This window comes from Mustela putorius, unplaced genomic scaffold, assembly GCF_011764305.1.
Source record: "Mustela putorius furo isolate JIRA1106 unplaced genomic scaffold, ASM1176430v1.1 tig00000174_pilon_pilon_pilon, whole genome shotgun sequence".
Lineage (NCBI taxonomy): Eukaryota > Metazoa > Chordata > Mammalia > Carnivora > Mustelidae > Mustela > Mustela putorius.
The window spans coordinates 10,892,642-10,915,121 of record NW_025421304.1 but is presented as its reverse complement, the minus strand read 5'-3'; the positions used below and the strand labels follow the sequence as shown (position 1 = coordinate 10,915,121).

The window sequence follows — 22,480 nt, the reverse complement described above, 5'->3', positions numbered from 1 at the left end:
CCGCACGGTGCCTGGCACACAGGAAATGCTCACTAAATGCTAAGGGGTTGTTACTGAATTAACGCAGCCAAGAGTAATTGCTTCTTCCTCCTCTCTGCTCACCGCAGCCCCGGCCTGTTCCTGCAGCCTCCACCATGGAGTTCCCACAAGTGCCCTTGAACCTTGTCTTGGGAGTCCTTGGAGGTCAGCTCCTTGTACTGACTTCACCCTTAAAAGGGCTCGCATCTTCTTCCAAACCTGGCTCCCTGGTGGGGCTGGGCCAGGCCAGGGAGGGGGCAACCTGGGCCCATAACTCACCCAGTCACCTGGCAGCGGCTCCTGGCACCGAAGCCATTAGCTATACACCTGCTGTCTGCACCACCCGCAAGTCCAGAGGCCTTCTTCTCTCCTTCCTCCAGCAGGCTCGGACCTGCTGTCGTTGTGTGACCTCTCAAAGGTCAGTCCCATGAGGCTCAGCCAACTGATTTCAATCACCCCTTCTTTTTTTTTTTCTGGAAGAAATGGATGCATTCCTAGAAACATATAAACTACCACAACTGAACCAGGAAGAAGTAGAAAGCCTGAACAGACCCATAACCAGTAAGGAGATTGAAACAGTCATTAAAAATCTCCAAACAAACAAAAGCCCAGGGCCAGACGGCTTCCCGGGGGAATTCTACCAAACATTTAAAGAAGAACTAATTCCTATTCTCCTGAAACTGTTCCAAAAAATAGAAATGGAAGGAAAACTTCCAAACTCATTTTATGAGGCCAGCATCACCTTGATCCCAAAACCAGACAAGGATCCCATCAAAAAAGAGAGCTATAGACCAATATCCTTGATGAACACAGATGCGAAAATACTCAACAAAATACTAGCCAATAGGATTCAACAGTACATTAAAAGGATTATTCACCACGACCAAGTGGGATTTATTCCAGGGCTGCAAGGTTGGTTCAACATCTGCAAATCAGTCAATGTGATACAACACATCAATAAAAGAAAGAACAAGAACCATATGATACTCTCAATAGATGCTGAAAAAGCATTTGACAAAGTACAGCATCCCTTCCTGATCAAAACTCTTCAAAGGGTAGGGATAGAGGGCACATACCTCAATATTATCAAAGCCATCTATGAAAAACCCACCGCAAATATCATTCTCAATGGAGAAAAACTCAATCACCCCTTCTTATTGTGTCCCGGATCCCGGTCCTGTCCCAGGAGTCACCCACATCCAATTCAAGGAGTTAAACCAGATGTAAAAATCACTAAAAATAATTGACTGATTCATCACTTGAATGGCTAAGTCGTGGGTGAAGCGAGGACACTATTCCTAACTGAGGACATGAATGCTGCCCCCATGCGTTTCCCTGCCTAAGGAGGATGGTTGTCAGCCCTGGAGAGATTTAAAAAATTCCACTGGGTAGGCCCACCCCAGACCAGGAAATCAAAAGCCCTGCAATCTGGGCCAGGCTTGGCAAATCTTTCCGGGTTATTGTAATACCAGCCATGGCTGAGAAGCACAGGTGAAAACTTGATTTGGAGGGAATAAAGAGAACTTCTCTGTGAGTCCTCATCAGTCACCATTCAAGGCTGCCTCCCAGCCACCAGCTGTCTCCAAGGGCACAGGGATTATGCAGCCACGCTCTGGAGTCAGACCACCTGGGCTCAACTCCTGTTTTTTGTTTTTGTTTTGTTTTGCTTTTTTAGAAGATTTTTTAATTTATTTATTTGACAGAGACCACAAGTAGGCAGAGAGGCAGGCAGAGAGAGAGGAGGAAGCAGGCTCCCCGTGGAGCAGAAAGCCCGATGCAGGGCTCGATCCCAGGACCCTGAGATCATGACCTGAGTCAAAGGCAGAGGCTTTAACCCACTGAGCCACCCAGGCGCCCCTCAAGTCCTGTTTTGATCCCTGACCACACGGGCACATCCCTGGGACTGAGGATGCCTCTTTCATCCGCTGTGCAGTGACCAGGTAGTGCTGACATCACAATGGTACTGAAGGAATGACATGGAGCTGTATTAAGAGGCTCCCAGAGCAGATCCAGCCACAGAGTGGGTCCTCGGCAAATGTGACTGACTTTCCATCTGAAGGTGTTGCCCCGCACTGCACCCACACCTTTTCTCCAGTGCTTCTCTGGAATTCAACAATATGATGACATCTTCCCGAGCTGGCCACGCTTCTGCCTCTGCATCTTGTCTCAGTAGGCACACGATGTCTGTATCGGTGTGCTCCACGAGGTACGTCAAGGATGCAATCGCCTGAAACGGGGGTTTCTGCCAGGATCGCTGTGGAAAACAAGAAGCAAAAAAGCCTTCCATCTCTCAGTACTTGTTAGAACAAAACCACAATGATACCACTATCTATTATGTTTTGGTGACTCAAGATTTTGTCAAATCCTTTAGATTTTTAAATGTGTATACTAATGCTGTTTTTAGAAAGTACAATCTGCAATTTGGATACAAATCCTCACTTTCAAAGCTTCAGATGATGGCCCCCATCGTAAACACAATGAGGAGCTGTGCCCATGTTTTGCCCCTACTGCATGCAAACCGCCTTAAGGGCAAGGATGCTCATTCTTTGAGGGGCCTGGCCTCGCTGGTCTGGTCGGAGGAAACCAGGCAGGCCTTTGAGGGGACATCTTTTTCCTGCTGCTGTTTCCTTTCATCCTTTTACTGAGCCATCAGGAGAGGAAGCGAGCAAGCTTACCTCGAAGTTTGGGTTTGAGCTTTCCTCTTGAACTACCAAGTCACAGTGACTTTTGGAGTTTTGTCGTCCATGGAATGGGTAACATTTGAATAATGACATTTTCCTCGCTGGGCTATTGGGGAGTTAAGTGAGATAATGTATGCCTGAAGACACCCAATTCACTGCAGAAAATGGAGGGAGTGCAGCTTTAACGAGCTGGTTCTTTTCCTAAATCCTTCATCCTGGGACATGCAAGCCAGCTTCTCCTGCCTCGATGGGGAAGCCCTGGATCTCTGGGAGCCTATTAGCTGAGCCAAGTGGAGAGTTAAACATCCAAACTGACAAGGGGGTGCAGAGCTATTTCAGAGCACCCCACTGCCCCAGCAGATGGTTCTGGGCCAGATGGCTCCAGCGCAGGGGGCAAGGGGGAGGCAGCCAGGTGTTTATTGTGGCAGCAGAGATGTGAAAGGAAGAGTTCACTTGTCCACCTCCTTGCTCTCCCTCGGATTTCTACTCCAGAGGGGCCACTGCCCAGCCCTGACAGATGTGCAGTCTGGGAAGGTTTCCAGGTGCAGTGTTGGGTAAGTGGGCAATTAACCCCATGCCAGGACCTGTTCTGGCAAGATGCAAAGTAGGTGAGTGTGTCTTTGTGTTTTTTGGCTTCCCTTGTTCATGCTCCCTCACCTTCAACCAAAAACCCTCTGCAAGGTAGGGATCTGTACTCCCAATTTGATGACAACTACCTCCCTTTCTCCCCAACCCCTTAAAACTTACCCATCCTAGTTCTATTATCCCTGGGGCTTTACTCCCATCTGCTGAAGTGATTAATCCAATGCAACAATCCATTCCAAGAATTCAGACCTTAAGATGTCTTTCCCTACCCCCAGGACTTCCCAAGTGAATTACTCTTGGTAGAATTTCAGCGTCACCACAGCTCAGAGAGGGAGCAGGTGCAGTGGGTTTTTCATACTGTTTGGGAGAGCACCTGCCCTACCCATGGGAGGGGACACTGCAGAGAAGTCCAGGAACTCTACCACTTGCTAGTTGTGTGACTCAGCTTTGAGCATCCAAGATTGAATGGAAATAAGAGGAAGGGGTAACAGAGATGTGCACAGATCCAGATGGTATCAACATGGAAATGGGGAATTGTGTTTCCTGCAGTTGTCACAACATCCTTTCCCATCTAATGATGAGCCACATTTGGCCAGAGCCCAGCCAAGAACTTCGCTCACTTGAGAAATACTGTGTTACAGGGGCCTGCACTAGTGTTCATGGGCTACTGTGACAGCACCCCAGAATGCGTGGCTTATGCAACAGACATGCATTGTCTCACAGTTCTGGAGCCTGCAAGTCTGAGGTCAAGGTGTCAGTAGGGCTGGTTCCTTCCGAGCGCCGTGAGAGAAGGGTCTGCTCCTGGCCTCTGTCCTTGGATTGTAGACGGCCTTCTTCCCCCTGTGTCTCTTCACTACATCTTCGCTCTATGAACATCCATGTCTGTGTCCAAATTCCTTGCCTGTATAAGAATGCCAGCCATATTAAATTAGAGGCCCACCCTCTTTCTTATGCCCTCATCCTAACTCATTACATCTGTAACGATCATATCTCCACATAAGGTCACATTAGGGATTAGGACTGTAACATGATTTTGTGCATGTGTAGAGTGGGGAGGACATAACTTGACCCCTAACAGGGCTACACATGACTCTGTTGTCATACAGTCTTGAATTCCAGTGATGGGGGACCTTCCTTAGATGAGTCCTTCAATGACTCTAAGCCTAAGTTTCCTCAACTGTAAAATGGGGGGCAAAGGGGCTCTACCTGGGAGGGGTGTTTTCAGGAAGAGCAAAGACATTGTAAAGCATTCAAATTAAGGCTTGGAACAGGTGAGTCTTCAAGGGACATCAGTTGTTATGATTATTCCACATGTGATGCCGCATGGGAATTCTCCACACTACCCCAAAATAAGGGCACACCAGGGCATGGTACTGAGCGATGAGAGGCCAGACCCATTCCTCAACTGTGTCCCTAACCAGGTCCCTTGTTGCCCAAGGCTCGAGGAAATGCTGTATTGAAAAGAATAAAGATTTCCATTGCAATGAGGATTCCTTTGGTAAAGAAGCAAAAGATTTATGAGAGTAAGGAGTATGAGGCAGAATTAATCATTCAGATAATAGCAATGAATGCTATTTTATGTTTTTAACAGAAGTAAGATTTTTTTTTTTTTCCCAAGCAGACTCTTCCTTGAATCTTGGTTTCTTTTGTCTTTGGAGAGAGCAAGCAGTTCAGGACTGAAGTTCTAGCAACTCGGAACAATTCTCTGGGAATCCCCCCACTTTGCCCATTTCAGTCTCATTTTCAAATATTGTGAGTGACCAAAAGGGAACAGATTCCTGCTGAAATGTGTCTCCAGTCCCCCAAACCTAAAGGTCTCCTGTCTGCAACAGAAAAGCACCACAATGGCCATGTTCCTATCCAATTAGGAGCCTGAGCTGATAAAATATTTCCTGCCAAGAATAGCAATTCAAGAGAAAGAGAGAGAGATTTTCTTCTTCAAAAGTATGGAAAAAAGGCTTTTAATCAGAGAAGCAGATCTTTCTTTTTATTACTGAGGATAATATGATATGAAATTCTCCTCAAAACTGCACATAATGAAGGCAAAGGAATCATGGGAAAATTCCCTCTGTTTCTGTAAAATTCTGATGGGAAAGGGAGCATTGTGAAATGTTTGGGTTAGTTAGTCTGAATTAGTATCTACCTTTTCTCAAGAGAAGGACATTCTCTTTTTAGTCAAAGAAATAACCTGACTGCCTGTGGTAGGCTGAATAATGGCCCCTCCAATATGCCCATATCCTGATCCCTGGAAACTGAAAGTTACCTTAGATAATGTGGTAGTTAATTTTATATGTCAGCTCAGTGAGGCTATGGTATCCAGTTGTTTGGCTGAACACCCATCTAGATGTTGAGGTGAAGGTAATTTGTTGTTGTTGTTGTTGTTAATTTTTGGATCTGATTAACATTTACACCTGTAGTTTTTGAATCAAGCAAATTATCCTTCATAATGTGTGTTGAGGGGGGCGGCTCATCCAATCAGTTGCAGGCTTTAAGAAAAAGACTGAGACACCTCAAAGAGGAAAGAATTCTCCTTAAGACTGTCTTTAGGCTCAAGAGAGCAACATCGAGTCTTCCCTGAGTCTACACTGTACCCTGACAGCCTGCCCTACAGACTTTGTACAGGCCAGCTCCCACCGTCATGTAAGCTAATTCCTTAAAGGGCACCTGGGTGGCTCGGTGGGTTAAGCTGCTGCCTTCGGCTCAGGTCATGATCTCAGGGTCCTGGGGTGGAGACCCGCATTAAGCTCTCTGCTCAGCAGGGAGCCTGCTTCCTCCTCTCTCTCTGCCTGTCTCTCTGCCTACTTGTGATCTCTGTCTGTCAAATAAATAAATAAAATCTTAAAAAAAAAAAAGATAATTCCTTAAAATAAATTACCTATCTATCCATTTACCTACATATCCATCTATACATCCTACTAGTTCTGTTTTTCTGGAGCATTCTGATGAATACATATGGCAAAGGAGACTTTGCCAGTGTGATTGAGTTAGGACTCTTGAGAGGGGGTGAGTATCTTGGATTATCTGAGTGGGCTTGACATAATGACAATGAGCATTGTAAAAGGGATGGATGTAGGAGAAGTCGGAATCAGAGAAAATGATGTGCTGATCGGAGCAGAGATTGGAATCTTGTGCTTTGAATATGGAAAAAGGGACCACAAATTGGGGAATAGAAGCAGCCATTAGAACTATAAATGACAAGGACACAGATTCTCCTTTCAGGGGCTCCTGAGAAAACAGCCCTGTTGACAACTGACTCGACTTTGGGTCTTTTGACCCTGTAATTGTAGGAAAATAAATTTGTGTTGTTTTAAGCCACTAAGTTTGTGGTAATTTGTTACAGCAGCAATAGGGCACTAATATAGTGACCCAGAGCTACCAAAGGGATATTGTTGAGTATGTGAAATTAGAAGTGCTTTTAGAGCTCTGGATTTTAAATATGTATAATTATTGTCGTTAAGGATTCATATTCTTACTATGTAAATAGCTCTTATACATAATTAAAAAGGCAGACATCTCACAACAAAGACTATTGATGAGAAACTCACAGAAGAGATGATACCAAATAAATATCAACAAATGTTTTGGCCCTGCTGATGATCTTAGATATGTAAGACAAAACAATGAAATACTGGTTTTTTGTCCACCTAATTAACGAATGTCTTACGTGGTAATAGAGGGAAAAGGCTGTAGTGAGGCAATACTTTCACCTTTCAAACATGCTAGTGTAAGTGCAAATGCAAACATTCATAAGTTATCTTCACAACACATATCATGGGCTTTGAAAGTTTGTATCTTTTCCCTTACATGTTCACTTGAGGAATCCAGCTTAAGAAAACAATTGGGGATGTGAACAAAGATGAATGCACAAGTGTTACATCACTCTACATGATGTAATGAAAATAATTGATAAATGTCCATCAGTGTAACAACAGTTAAGGAAATTATAGCAAATACTATACAACCATTAAATAGAGTGTTCTAAAAGTCTCTGTGCTGCAGCGGTGCTAGCAAAAATAATGGAGCAAAAGATTCCAAAAGTCCACCCCTCCATAAAAGCAATGGAAAAAGAAACTGGCAAAAATGGTCAGAATCTACTTCTGACAACTTAACTAAAAAACAAAAGCAAATAGCAACCAGGGGAAAACTTCATCAAGAAAAGTGACTGAATCTCCATTAAACAGTGAGCCTTGTCATATTTTAACTGACCCTGGTCCATTCCCTGCTCCCCAGCTCTGTGGTAGCCTTGAAAATAGCAGCTTGTAATCCCAATACTGGTTGCAGAGAAGCAGAACAAACCTCAAGAGTTGTAATTATTAGTTTTGAGCAATTTGGTGTTTCCCAGGAAGACCAGTTTAAAAAGCTTGCCATTACTTTACCTAACGCAGTATTCACCCAGTTCTGAAGCAACTACATGGGAGCATTTGTCAAAAATACTTACAGGCAAATGTTTTAGCTGATGCTGGCTGAGGCAATGAATAACAGTTGGGGCAAACAATAGATTAATCATAAAGCTTGGGAGGAAAGGCAGGGGAATGAAACGCTTTGAGGGAATTAAGGGTTTGAAAAGCTCCAACTTATTCCTGGGATCTAGAAGCCATGTGCATTCACAGGATGTGCACATGCTCAGGAAAGAACTGAGAAAGCCCCCAAACTCTCACCTCTGTCTGACCTTGAGATTCTGGACGAACAAGAGAAGGGTAAATCATAGTTATAAATTTCCCAGCTGATTGTTGAAGGCATGTCCTAATACACACACAGTCTATCTTCAAAGACTGGGAAACTTCTTTATGCCAGGCATTTAACAAAATCTCTAATTATTATCTGACCACTAAGCTGGTGGGACAGAGACTTCAGTGGTCATACATGACAAAGAATACAGACTTTACAAAATTAGTTTAGAAAAGCCACTAAAGAAACAGCCACTACAACCAGAAGCAACAAACCCATAGGATCATCTGATTTGCAGAGTTTCCATTTTAGAATATTCAAAATGTCGAGTTATCAACCCAAAATTACAAGTCTTGTGAAGAAACAAGAAGTATGGTTCATATCAAAAAACTAATCAGTAGAAATAGCCCCCATGAGGTCCAGACATCAAACTCATTCTCTTCAAAAGATAGACATTGGCAGAAAACAAAACAAAATAGAACCATAAGAAATGAAACAAATCCACTGTAAGCTGTCTATGAGACAACAGAGACCCCAAATACAGGAAGGAAAAAAGGACAGAACAGAAGGGAGAAATAGACAGTTCAATTGTGATAGTCAGACACTGATAGTCCACTTTTGACTGTGGAGAGAAGTAGATGATCAGCAAGAAAACAACAGACTTGAACAATGCCATACAACAGGCAGACCTAACGGACACCTGTAGAACACTATACCCAACAGTAACAAAATACACATTTTTCTCATATGGAACATTCTCCAGGAGACAATATGTTAGAGCACAAAGGGAGTCTCAGTAAATTTTAAAAGATTGAAATTATACAAGATATATTCTTGCTATAGTGGAATTAAGCTGAAAATCAAAACAGAAGATAATCTGGAAAATTCACAAATATGTAGGAAGTAAACAACACGTTCCTAGATAAACAATGAGTCAAAGTCACAAGAAGTCACAAAGGAAATTAGAAAATACTTAGAGATGAAAAACATGAAAATACAATGTACAATGTGCCTATGGGATGCAACAAAAACAGTGCTAGAGAGAAGTTTATAGATGTAAATGCCTACAATCAAAAAGAAACCCAAAATTAATATCTTAACCTTCAAACTTAAGAGCAAAAACAAGAACAAATTAAACCCAAAGCAAGTGGAAGGAAGAAAATAATAAAGATTAGAGCAGAGATAAATAAAATGGAGTCCAAAAAAAAAAAAAACACAAACCTGAAAGTTTGATATTTAAAAAGATCAAAACAATGGACAGAACTTTAGCTAGACTGACCAAGGAAAAAGAAAGAAAACTCAAATTACCAGAATGAGGAAGGAAAGCAGGACATTTCTACTGACCTTACAGGAATAAGATAGGATTAAAAGAGAATACTATGAACATTCAGTTTGGAAAGGGAAGTCCTTCCAATAAATGGAGTTCGGAAAATTGGATACCCACATGTAAAGAACAAATTTGCCCCTATTTCATACCATATACACAAATTAACTTTAAATGGATAAAAGTTTAAAATTTAAGAGCTAAAGCTATAAAACTCTTGAAAGATAAATCTTAGTGACCTTGGATTGGGCAAATATTTTCTTAATTAAACATCAAAAAAGCAAGCAATCAAAGAAAAAATAACTAATTTTGACTTGATAAAATAGAAAACTTTCGTGCATTCAGGGTATTAAATAAATAAATAAATAAAGGAATAAAAATGAAAAGATGACTCATAGAATGGGAGAAAATATCTGCAAATTATGTATTTGATAAAGATCTAACATTCAGAATATATGAAGAACTCTTACAACTCAACAGCTAAAGGACAAATAACCCAACTGAAAAATGGACAACGGACTTGACTAAACATTTCCCTAAAGAAGATACGCAAATCGTCAACCAACACATGGAGAAATGCTTCATATTAGTCATCAAGGAAATGCAAATCAAAACCATCCATAACAAGACACCATTTGATACCCACTAGTAAATATATCAATACATAAATGGAAAACAGCAAGTGTTGGCAAGGACAGGAAGAAATCAGAGCATTTGTACATTGCTTGTCAGAATGTAAAATGGGGCAGCCACCTAGGAAGACACTTTGGTGGTTTATCAAAAAGTTAAACATAGAGATACCATATGACTGAGCAATTCCACTATTACATATATACCCAAAAGAACTGAAATCATATGGTGACACAAAAACTTGCACACAGGCAATCATAGTAACATTGTTCATAATAGCAAAACAATAGAAATAATCCAAATGTTTATCAACTGATGAATGCAGAAATGAAATGTGGATATCTAGACAATGAAACATTATTTGGCAATAAAATGAACTTGGAAGTACTGATCCATGCTTCACTGTGGATAAATCTCAAAAACATTATACTAAGGGAAAGAAGCCAGTCACTAAAGAGCACATATTGTATGATTCTCTTTGCGTGAAATGTCCAAAATAGTGACATTCTTATAGAAAAGAAAAGTTGACTAGTGGTTTTCAGGGACTGGGGGGATGGAGGAATGGAAGTGAATTCTTAAAGGATATGGGGGTTCTTTTTCAGGTATTGAAAATGTTCTGGGATTAGCAGTGACTGTTGCAAAAGACACCAAAAACAACTGCATTGTGCAGTTCAAAGTGGTTAAATTGATAGCACTTCATTTTTTTGTGAATTTTGTGAGTTTTATGAATTTTATCAATAAGAAATTTTTATTTTTTAATTTTTTATTTTTAAAGATTGCATTTATCTATTTGACAGAGAGAGAAAGAGACAGAGAGAGAGGGAACACTAGCAGGAACAGTGGGAGAGGGAGAAGCAGGCTTCCCGCTGAGTGGGGAGCCCAACACAGGTCTCAATCCCAGGACCCTGGGATCATGACCCGAGCTGAAGGCAGATGCTTAACAACTGAGCCACCAGGCGCCCCATCAATAAACAAATTTTAAAATAGTAACTGTATTAGAGTAAAATTTGTCACTTAAAACTATTAAACAAATTTTTTTAAAAACTGCCATGACACTGGAAATACCTTATTTAAGAAAATTACGGATGTATCAATTCCCAATTATGTAAAAAATCAAATGTGTATTATAAGCAAAAAAAAAAAAAGACATAACGCTAAATGTTCATGATGATTATCGTTGGGTGTTAATTTATAATTTTTTTGCTTATAGCTGACCTACATATCTATCTACATAATTATAAAATTATCTAAGCGAACATTATTAATTTTTGTTTTTTAGTTTCCTAGGTGACATGAATATTCTCACTGTGAAAAGAGAAAAAAGTACAAACAAAAATTCCCCTCCAATTTCTACCTGCCAGTTGGCCAGTCTAAGCCTAGTGTAATCGTCTGGTTCATGTTTTTCCAGATCATTGTCTCTTGGTTTACAGAGGTATACGCATACTCATTATTCTGCAGTTGCTCCATCTTACCCATTCATCTCAGAAAGCTGCTGGTGCACTCACAGAGCTCTAGCCTCTCATTTTTAACATCTCTCTGAGACCCCACACTACCAGTGTAATGCCTGTATTCAACCATTCTCTTTTTGGATAAAAGGTTCATCATTTCTGTGTTTTTGCTCTACAAATAAACTTTCTTGGTTGTGCCTCTGAGTACATGGGAAAGATGTCCCCAAGAGTGCTACCAAGCAGTGACATTACTAGGTCATGGGTTCTATGCTCTTAAAAATTTTGTTACAGGGGCGCCTGGGTGGTTCAGTGGGTTAAAGCCTCTGCCCGAGTCCTGGGATCAAGCCCCGCATTGGGCTCTCTGCTCAGCAGGGAGCCTGCTTCCTCCTCTCTCTCTGCCTGTTCTCTGCCTCCTTCTGATTTCTGTCTGTCAAATAAATAAATAAAATCTTAAAAAAAAAATTGTTACGGACTCTCTCACACTGTCCTCTGGAAAGGATGTCCTGATGGCTCTCCCACCTGCAATGTACAAAGTAACATGCCCTGCCATTGTGGGTGTTATCAATATTATTTTTGCCACATATTTCTTTATAATTAGAAAAGAATTAGGCATTTCCAATATCTTTTCCTTTAGCTGGGGCATCAGTAACCACAATGAGCACCACTGGACAGAGGGACGCAAGTTTTAACACTGGTGCTGACTGATTTATCAGGAGAAACCCCACTTACCTCATTTTCGTTATCTGCAAGTGAGGGTAATTAGAGTGGTCCTTGGAAAAACAGGAATGAGTCTGATATCTGTATAGCTATTTGCAGTTTGCAAGGTACTTATGATCCACAAATCACCCTGTGAGCCTCAAGGCACTTGAGCAAAGCAGTGCTAGATCTGAATTCGGGTTTCTCCCCTTACTGACTAACTGGGTAATTGTGGATCCCTTGCTCAGCTTCTCTGAGCTTTCATGCCCTTGTATGTGGTAGAGTGGGGCTTATAGCAGTGCCCACCTCATGGCTGGTGTGTAGGTGAAGTGAGATGACATGCTTGGTATATAGAATGCCTCCATAATAATCAAATGGATGATATTAGTAGCATATGACTACACAGCTTATTGTATTACAGAGGGCTAGCTCCTCTGGTTTTCTTCCTGCTGCAGGGGAAGGACAAAATGTGGTTTGCCTTCACTTCTAGGCAGATCATACAAAGAGGAATATGACCCTTCACACACATTTTTTAAAAGCTTGGTTAATGTTTCCGGTTCTACGTTTGATGAGCCACCAAGTTCTAGTGTTGAAAGAACCAAGTGAGAGGAGTGTCTTAGGGGATAGCAAAAGAAGGAAGGCAGAAGAATCTCAGCAGAGAGTCACGTATTCCACACTTGGAAAAGCAGCAACAGAGAACCAGCTTGGAGGACCATGAGGACTGGGATGGTGGACTTCTCCAGAGGAAACCTTCAGTGCTTGAGATTTAAAGAGCCTGTGATATCTTGGGGGTTTTGGAAGACCCCAGTACATTTGCATACTCAGGGATGGGAGAGGGGGAGATACAGGTCTGTTGTTCTAGCTGAACAGTTGAAGGGAAGATATATTATGTCTTTGGTTTTGTTACTGCTTTGCTTTTTAAGTCTACTTCATTTATCTCAACTCTTTTTCAGCTATGAATTTAAGACTACCATTACCAAGTTATCATAAATTTTCAAAATTCTATCGATTATTTGCAGAGATGTTCTGGTGGAGTAGAGTCCAGTGCATTCTAAAGCATGGTACACAGGCCATCAACAACCGAAGAGATGATTATTGGAGTCCCACAAGCATTTCTTAGTAGTTACTTATTATTTTTAGTAGTTATTTTAATATGTACACATATGCCTATTATTTTTACTGGTTTTCTGTTTGTGATAGATATGTGAAAGTTCCTCTATACATAAATTTATTTGAATAGAATGAATCCATTGAAAGGAAAAAATTAGAACTATAGGACAAGTAGTTCTAGGATATCACAATAATTGTGCAATGATTTAAGATTTGGGGAAATCTTCCAGCAGGCAAGAGCAATCCACCACGCATGTTCAGAAATGAGTGGCATAACCTGCTCTTAATCCTCTTTGGGGCCATGTGGAAGTAGAATAACAAATCAAGGCAATTCTCCTCCACTTTACAGCCATTTCTTTATACGTACCCCCCGCCCCGACCCGTGCCATGTGGCAGCAAAGTTCTCTCTTACATTCCATACCATCCAACCACCTGTCTCCTCTAAGTGCATTTCTTATGGAGAACACACATGTTGCCCTAGAGAATGTGCTTGTGTATCCCCGTTCCAAAAAGTGACCTCTTAAAAAATCCCCTGCCTCCTGATCTGAGAGCTGGCTAAGAGCTTTCAACTTGTTCCTATTAGTTCCATTTTATGTAATTTTATCAGAGGATCTCACCTAGCATGTCCAAATTGGCATCATTCACAGATATGAAGAAATGTAACTTCTGGAAAATCTTGGATTTTTACACATTATGGTTTTAATTAGAAATGTTAATTAAACACATGCTAACCTAAGGCTGTCAATAGGAGAAAATATTTGTTAAGGGTAAATTTCCCAGTGTGTTGTGTGACTTGGCAAAGTGTAAATATCCTGGTGACAACTTCGTGTTTAGTTGCAAACCCTTCAGGCCTGGAGTGTGCACATGTGAGTTCTAGACCCACCTTTCCTCTGATTATCTAAATAAAGCAGTTCTCCAAACTATACCTCAGTCTCCTCATTTGTAAAATAGAGCCATGACCTCCTTCATGTGATGATTGAGAGGGTCAAATGAGACAGCTTCGGGTGTCTTGTGAAGTCAAGACATTTTTCTGAATGCCTCGTCACTGTGTTCCAGCCCTCCGTTTTCCTACAGCCCAGCTCTGAGGTCGAGGGAACAGATGAAGGGCTTGCTTCCTCCAGCTCCAAATGGAAAAGCAAATAACTCACAGCAGGGCTGAGAATTCCAAATATTAAGAGCCTTCTTGTGTTTGTTGCTCCTCTCCAGTGCTTGGCAATAATGTAAGGCAAATATCAGGAACCCAGTGGGGAATTAATGTTAAAAAAAAAAAAAATCCTGGTGTGCTCTGATGTAATTAAGCAGTATAATTAACGTCCTCTGGTTGAAATCAACTGACAGAGGACACGGGCCCCCATTTCAGAGACAGCAAAGGTGCCAAAGTTCATTTGTTTCTTCTGAGGTTTATTCATATTTTATGTTCCATGTCATTCTGCTTCAGGAAAACAAAAAACTGTGTGCATGTGTCTCTTTTGCCCTCCCAGTCTGTAATTTCCTTGAGGGAAGATGCCGTGTTGTGTTCATCTTTGCTTCCCTCTGGGTATCTATCACAGTCTGACATGTGATTAGTCTTCTCCAACCTCAGGGAGGTCGAGTGTCTCCCATACCTACCATGGGAAATCCTTACTGTGGACAGAATTTGCATGCTTCTTCTGTTGATAGAAATGGTTTTTTAAATTCTGAATGGAAGAGGTGTTGAATTTATTAACAACATGGTACACTAGTCCCTGGCAAGGGTGGCTTCTCAGAGTGGTACTTGGGGCTGACTGGGCATTCATTCATTCAACAAATATTTATTGAGACTCTTTTATGTGCCAGGCAATGTGCTGGATGTGTGGGATGAATGAGGTTAAATAAGGCTGCGGGTGTCCTGGCTCTCATGAAGCTTATATTCTAGAGGGGACAGAAGAGAAAGGAGAAAACCCATGTCATATGTTGACAGCTGATGGTACTTTTGATAAAGGACACCAAGGGGGAGGGCAGAGGGTGCATGGGGAAGGCCTATCTTAAAAGAGGACCTGAATGAGGTGAGGAAGGGAACCACAGAAAGATCTAGGGAAGAGTATTTTCAGTTAACGGGAATAGCATGTTCCAAATCCTAGGATGAGGACCAGCATGATGTGAACAAAAAACAGAGAACGATCGAGTTTGCTAGACCATGGAAGAAGGGAAGAGTACTGGAAGAGATACAGATAGCATCACATGACAAGGATGCCATTTCTCCTACAAGGAAAGGGGAACCCTTGGAGGGCTTTGAACAGGGGAGTTCTGCAATTTCATTGGTCCCGTTAGAAGATCTCTCTGATCGCCGTGTGGGGAAATGACCACGTGGAAAACAAAAATAGGCTGTGGACCTGGGAGGCTGGCGGAAGAAGAAAATGATGGAACAGATGTCGGAAGTGAAAATGGAAGTCCAGTAATATGATATGTCTTCCTGTCCCATGTGGAAGACCTCTGAATCTTGGGTATTTACAGCTCTAAGAGTCTATCATTTCATGACCCCTGAGTTCAAATCTTTCTCCCCATAGTTGGGTCCAATTGTTGGTCTGGCCGCGTTTCTTATAGCAAAGTCATGCAGGGATCAAAACTCATGACAATTCCTCATCTTGAACCTGAAAACCAGAGTCTCTTTTTGTATTAGACACACCAGTGTCATCATCACAATCTCAGGCTACCAACTCAGGTGGGCAAGAAATATATATTTACTGATCTACTCACTGAATGTGGGAAGTAGAACAATGGCCCCTAAAAGATATTCAATCATCCTTGTCCCCAGAGGCTGTGACCATATGGCAAAGGGGACTTAAATTGGTACACGGAATTAAGGTTGCTTATCAGCTGACTGTAAGATTATTCTGGATTATGCAGGTGGGCCCAATGTAATCACAGGTGTCCTTAAAAGTGGAGCAGGGAGTCAGAGAGGGAGATGTGACTGCGCAGAGTGATCCAATGTTTGCAGGACTTGGCCCACCATTACTGGGCCAAGATGGAGGAAGAGACCCCAAGTTGAGAACCTGGGGAGGCCTGCAGAAGCTAAAAAAGACAAAGAAGGAAATTCTCCCCTAGAGTCTCTAAAAGAAATACGGTCCTTGTAGACGTCTTGGTTTTAGCCCAGTGAGAAACAGTATCAGATTTTTTTTTTTAAGATTTTATTTATTTATTTGACAGACAGAGATCACAAGTAGGCAGAGAAGCAGGCAGAGGGAGAGAGGGGGAAGCAGGCTTCCTGCTAAGCAGAGAGCCCAATGCGAGGCTCGATTCTAGGACCCTGGGATCATGACCTGAGCCAAAGGCAGAGGCTTTTACCCACTGAGCCACCCAGGCGCCTCTCAGACTTTTAATCTTCAGAACTGCAAGAATTTGTATTGTTTCAAGCACTAAATTTATGGTACTTGTTACAAAAGCAAGGAAACTGACACACTGCACTTCATCATCATTATTTGTCCCCCTTCAACTAGGTAGTAGAAAGTTACACCCAGCCAATTCGAGATTTCCTTTCCCCCCAGGATTGTTGCTACGTGCTAGGGCCAGGGCTAATGGGTACCAAGAGGTTGGAGTGGGGTATCTGGTCCTTGGTTGTCATTGATCCACGCTGGTGTCCTCTAAAGAAATATATTGTATTGACTGATTCTCACCCGTGACTGTGTCATCCTTCACTCCTGACCTTAGGGCCTCTCCCAGCCTGGCTTCTGCTGTTAACTACTTGTGTGTTACTCTCACAGCAGGGAGGAATGGCTGCTCTCCAACCTCACTCTGAAACCCCAAGAAATGCTGGGCAGCTGGGTCTGCCCTTTCTGTCTAGACGTGCCTTGTGGCTTTCACCTCTGCTGCTCCTTCTCTATGCTGGGTACTGGAGAATTCCTAGTGGGAGGCTCTGAGAAAGGGAGATGGTGTCTCTGCCTCAGATTTCCTAGGGTGGAAGAGCTCTTCTTAGGAAGACACCAGCTTCTATCCCCCTTTATTCCCATCCAATTCTCTCTCTCTCACCCAGACTAAAGTAGTTTTATATCTTTGGGGGCAGCAAAATCTGCCAGGAACTACCAAATATTCTACTAAATCTGTTTTAAGCCTGCACCTTGCTTATAAATCAGATTCCTCTGCTCATTGATTCCAATGGGACACCCCTCTCTTGAAGACTACCGGATGGTCCATGGCTTCCTGCCCAGTGGGGAGGGCTATGAGATAACAGGAAATATCTAGGAAGGGGAAAGGTTGATTAAGAAATACCTCCAGATATTTTCCCTCTCTATCAGCAGTGCTATGGGCCAGTCACTGTCACATTTGCTAGAAAGCAGGCCTGACCACCATGACTATGACTGGAGTGGGATGCAGAGGACCAGAGAAGAATGGGGTGGCTGGGTGTGAGAAAAATCTGTGGCAGAGTCATCAGGAAAACCAGACTGTCCAGTCTGGAATGTGAATCAGGAATTGGGGAGTGGCCCAGTTGGCTGCTAGTGATTGCAGAGGCAGGAAGATCCATAAAGAGAAGCAGAGACAGATGATCACAGCAGAGGAGAGTAATGGGAATGGTCCACAGGGTCTCTTGTAAGGGAAGAGCCTGCAACACCAGGTCCCTGAAAGCTTGTTGGCCCAAAGCTCTGACAGCAGCCTTTTCTGGATGCCAAGAGATCCCTATTCTCCTCAGACTCAGGTGGCCATACAACCATCCTATCACTTGAGGCAGCTAAACGGAGCTCTAACACTATATTTCATCTTATTGATTCCAAAGACCTTGTGTCCCCCAAAATTCATGCATCGAAGTCCTAACCCCCAGTACCTCAGAATTTGACCTTATTTGCGTGTTAAGAGGTGATTCAGGTTCAGTGAGATGATGGGGTTGGGCCCTTTTCCAATGTGACTGGTGTCCTTCTAAGAAGAAGATGTCTCTCTGGACATAGTTGGGTGCTGACATGTCCAGAGAGAAGACCATGTGAAGACAGATGGCATCCACAAGCCAAGGGGAGAGGCCATGGAGGAAACCAACCCTGCTGACCCTTTGAGCTCATAGACTTCCAGCCTCCAGAACTGTGAGAAAATGCTTTTCTCCTGTTTAAGCCAACTGGTCTGAGGTACTTTGAATGCAGCCCTAGCAAACTAATGCAAGCCTTAAAACCCTTTTTCCTATGGCCATGCAGTTGAGGGAGAATGGCTTTGAAGGGCAAGAGAAATTTTCTTTCTTTTTCTTTTTCATTTTTGCCTGCTCCCGGGAGTTACTTTGGAAAACATCCCTTCCTCCCTCCTCGATGGAAAATGGTGGCCTGTCTCCCAGCCTACCCCTCCCCCATTCTTCTTTATGCTTCAGTTTCCTGATTGGATTTCTAACCCCCCAAAAGGTTGGATATCTTTATCTTGCAAGACCAATCAAAGCTTTTGGTGAGGGAGAAAAACAGGTCTCCAAACCGTATCCAGAGGCGTTGCTTCTTTCATGCTCTGGCTCTGAATTCAAATCCTCCTCAGCCGCAAACCTGGTGACATGACCTCTCCAGATGTTTCTGGGGTACAAAGTCCTTCCCACGGCCTCTAGAGCAGTATTCCAGAAGGACCAAACCTTTATTGCTCAGTGCTCACAGGAAGATGCTAGGTGGTATGCAGAGAGACATTTTCCATGCGGATGGTTATGTATTTATTTTCATGCATGGTAGAAAAAAAGAAAGTCCGCACACCAGACTTGTGATTTCAGGTACTGTTGTTTACGTGGAGGCTAACACAGGTGTTCGGATGTACTAAGTGCCACTGATACAAAGGATATGGCAAAAAATCGGGCATAAGAGCGGCGGAAGCTTTGGGGGTAGGACTGTCACAGGCAAGCAAGGGCAGCATTGATGGCTGAGACAGCAGAAGGGGCTGGACCACTGGTTTGGGAACAGGTGGCTTGGGAGGCATCAGGTGTGGAGGGGCAGGAGAGGCTTCCTGTCTGCCCCCAGGTCTCCGTTCCTCCCTCTCTGTGATTGCCCCCAGATAACCTGACCTCCCGTGTCTGTGTGGCATGGCTCCAACACACATGGAACGTTGCCAGGGAAGCCAGAAAGGCCCCGGGGGAATCCGTGCTGCTGTGGGGGCTTCTGCTTCCAAATGCGTATGTGTTTCTGAGGCAGGACGGGGCTTCATTTTTCCCAAACTCCCTGGTCTTGTCAGAGGCTAACAACCTCAGCTGTGAAATGAATTTGACTCCCTCTGTTTATGCATGAGACAAACGCAAGCCCTTTCCCTGAGCCCAGCCACTCAGCAGCACCCCTGCAGGGAACACAACTGTCACAGACAACGACAGAACCCACCCCGCTGAGAAGCCAAAGGTGGCATCCCAGTGAGGGCGTGGAGGAGAGGAGGCAAAGACGCAGGGGGTACCTGCAAATGGTCAGTCTGTGCGGCACGGACATTCAGGTAAGCGTGGAGGCCTGTGTCCCCAAGCACAGGGTGACACGCCAGCAGCCGGTTAGGGTGGGGCTACCTCTCCCTGTATAGCTGAAAGATCACTTAGCTGCAAATAGTTATGACTCCCTCATTTGACTGAGTTTTAGCTTGTTAGTTCTAAGGAGCTGTTAAAAAATTGAGTATTATGGGAAAGCATGCAACTGTGTGGGCCTTTTCTGATGTAACTGTACGTCTCTGGCTATATTCATCCAATGGCATTTAAGGCTCATTAAATTTTGAATCCTGTGTCACCTGCCTTCGGCTCAAAATAGTTCTCCGTGTGCCTTTTGTCTCTCAACTCCATTTTAATGGAAATTGTTTCCATTCACCTCTCTGTTCCCTTCTTCCTGCTAGTGACACCCGAGCTTTAATAATCTCCAATGCCGAATTGTTCACTCTGTGACCCTGTCATTTGGAGAATACATTGGACGTTGGCGGAGGTAAACAGCTGATGGTAAAAATGTGGGGGTTGCTATTAGAATATTCCTTCTCCTCCTCCCCCCATTCCAGCCATACACAGGGATGCCCCGGCACCTACCTGCTCACCGACAATGTTGCCACTACTGGTAGCTTTGTCAGAAGGTGGGTCACGTCTCCTGTCTCAGCACCGGAAAGTTTCTGGGTCTAACACAGGAGGAGCACACACTCCATCTAAAGGCAGCAGCCATTAGTCATAATAAATAAATCTCACCTAGCCCTTGATAAGTGCAAGGTACCATTCTGAGTGCTTATAACTGGATGACTTAGGGAACTGTCCCCCTTGGTGTAGATGAAGTGACTGAAGCACAGAGAAGTTAAGTGAATTGTCTGAAGTCACACAGCAATTAAGCCCTGGATTTGAACCCAGACCATTGAAGCCAGAAGACATACTTGCAGCCAATCCCCTATACCTGCCACTACACCTGATGATTTCCACCTAATATCAGACAAGAATTGCATGTTTTTGTATTTTTTCCGAGAATCCAGAAATCTGATTTCATTTACATGAAATGTCTCAATTTTTTAAAATTGGCAAGAAAAAATCATTTTTTTTTTTTTTTTAATTCTTCAAGGGTCAAGCAAAATGCCTCTATGAGCAGGAACTGGTGTGTATGCTACCTGTGTGAGACCTCTGGTCTAAATGAACTTTTTTTTTTTAACCCCAGTGGAAATGTGCTATAAAACACTCTATTATTTTAAAATGTTCTTACGGTATTTCTCTCTCTCTCTCTTTTTATTATGTTATGTTAGTCACCATACAGCACCTCATTAGTTTTTGAACTCTTCAAAGAGAGCCAAACAGCCATCAAATTCAAACCTGTCTGCTCCCACAAGACACTTTCTTCCCTTGGAGCTGACAGAGAGCCCAAAGAGCGGGCGGATCCCAGGGCGGGAAAATCGGAAAGTCACTGTGCCTCACAGAGCAGGCAGCTTCTCCAGTCATGACTGCTACGCTGCTCGGAAGAAGGTTCAGGGAACCTGCCTTTGCGATTGGTTGACACCTGCACAACGTTCAGTCAATGCGGCAATTGTAGCAACCAGCACCAGAAATGTCAGCTCTCATTAGCCGGCATATAAATCTGCCTCCCTGAGAAGTGGGATGAGAGAACCACAGAGAAAATGCCAGGAAGCAGGAACATATGTTGATCACACAAAGAGAAGCTCCGACAATGGGTGTCTTCCTCCACAGCCCAGGCACCCGGAACAGGAAGGCTTTGTTTTGCCTCAGCCCTCGGTGCCCCCGTAACAGGAGGCTGGGCAATGTGTTCCACCACCCGGGGTGGGAGGTTCTGCTAAGTGTTTGCTGACACAGCTGAACAGTCGTAAAATGTCATAAAGAGTAAATGACTTGATAACGCAAACCAGTAATTACCATGTGGTACATGTTCATGCTATTTATATATTTTAATACCCTGGTATGAACGTGCCTTTCCAAATAGTACATAAATGCTCTAGGCTTTGTGTAATTCATTCCCAGCAGCCACAAATACGCATCTCTAGAAGGAGGTGCCCCTTCCCCTTCCTTTTTCCTCATTTTGGATCTGCATTCCTGGAGGCCCACCTGGCAGGGATGAAGTTTAGAATCTAGGTGAGGTCCAGTGGGGTGGACTCTAGAGCCCAAGACTGAGAAAGAATTCTTGAGACATCTTTGGTGCAAAATGGTGGTTTAAAGCACGGGGACAGGACCTGTGGGCAGGAAGAGCTGCTGCCCAGGGTTGTGAGGGGTGGCTGGTTATATACTAAGGGGTTGGGAACATAAGGGAAAAGGGAGGTTTCAAAAGAACTTTCATATGCTAAGAGGGCCTACAAGATACCAGAGGCCTTGAGGCCTTGCCATTGTCAGGTTAAGGTTGTTTTGCCCCTCTAGCAAGGTATTAACATAAGATGGGAATTTCCTGGAAGAATGTCACAAGTGTCCTACCCAGGAGTGAGGGGTGGGGTGGGGGGTTGCGGGGTGCCAGCTTGTGCTGTCCTCAGCTGGCCTTCTGGTCCCTCATCAGCGGGAATGTGGCTAGTGGAATGCAGGTGTGGATACCATTGGAGGAAACTCAGGAGAAGCTCTGCCTTTTGCAAGACATCTTACTCCCCGCGGTCTGAAGGGGCGGGAGGTAATCAGCATGCTGATACATGGGTGAAAACAGCTCTCCAAAAAAGAAAAGAATCCATGATTTGTAGTTTGCCGGTTTCCATGGAGTAAACACTTCCACCATGGTCAGTTTCAAGCTTCCAATGCAGAACATGGAGTTGGGAAGAGATGCATACATTCTGCTCTGGGGAGCCAAGCTACCTCTAGAACACCGTTAGCTGGAGGTCATGGGCCTGATATCTAACTGGCCTCAGCCACTGCCTCAGCCCCTCCCTGCACGCAGAGGAAAAGGATGCGACCATAGGTATAGAATCGTGCTCCATTCCATATATTTCCCAAGATGCCA

At 43.4% G+C, this 22,480-nt stretch overlaps 1 long non-coding RNA gene across 1 annotated transcript; it reads left to right on the top strand.

The window, feature by feature from the left end:
* The first annotated feature begins 2,017 nt into the window (after positions 1 to 2,017).
* On the top strand, positions 2,018 to 21,405 carry LOC101680425. Its single transcript, XR_198858.2, has 3 exons — positions 2,018 to 3,253; positions 19,923 to 20,008; positions 20,799 to 21,405. It is a non-coding gene; the product is annotated as an uncharacterized LOC101680425 (long non-coding RNA).
* The last annotated feature ends 1,075 nt before the right edge of the window (positions 21,406 to 22,480 follow it).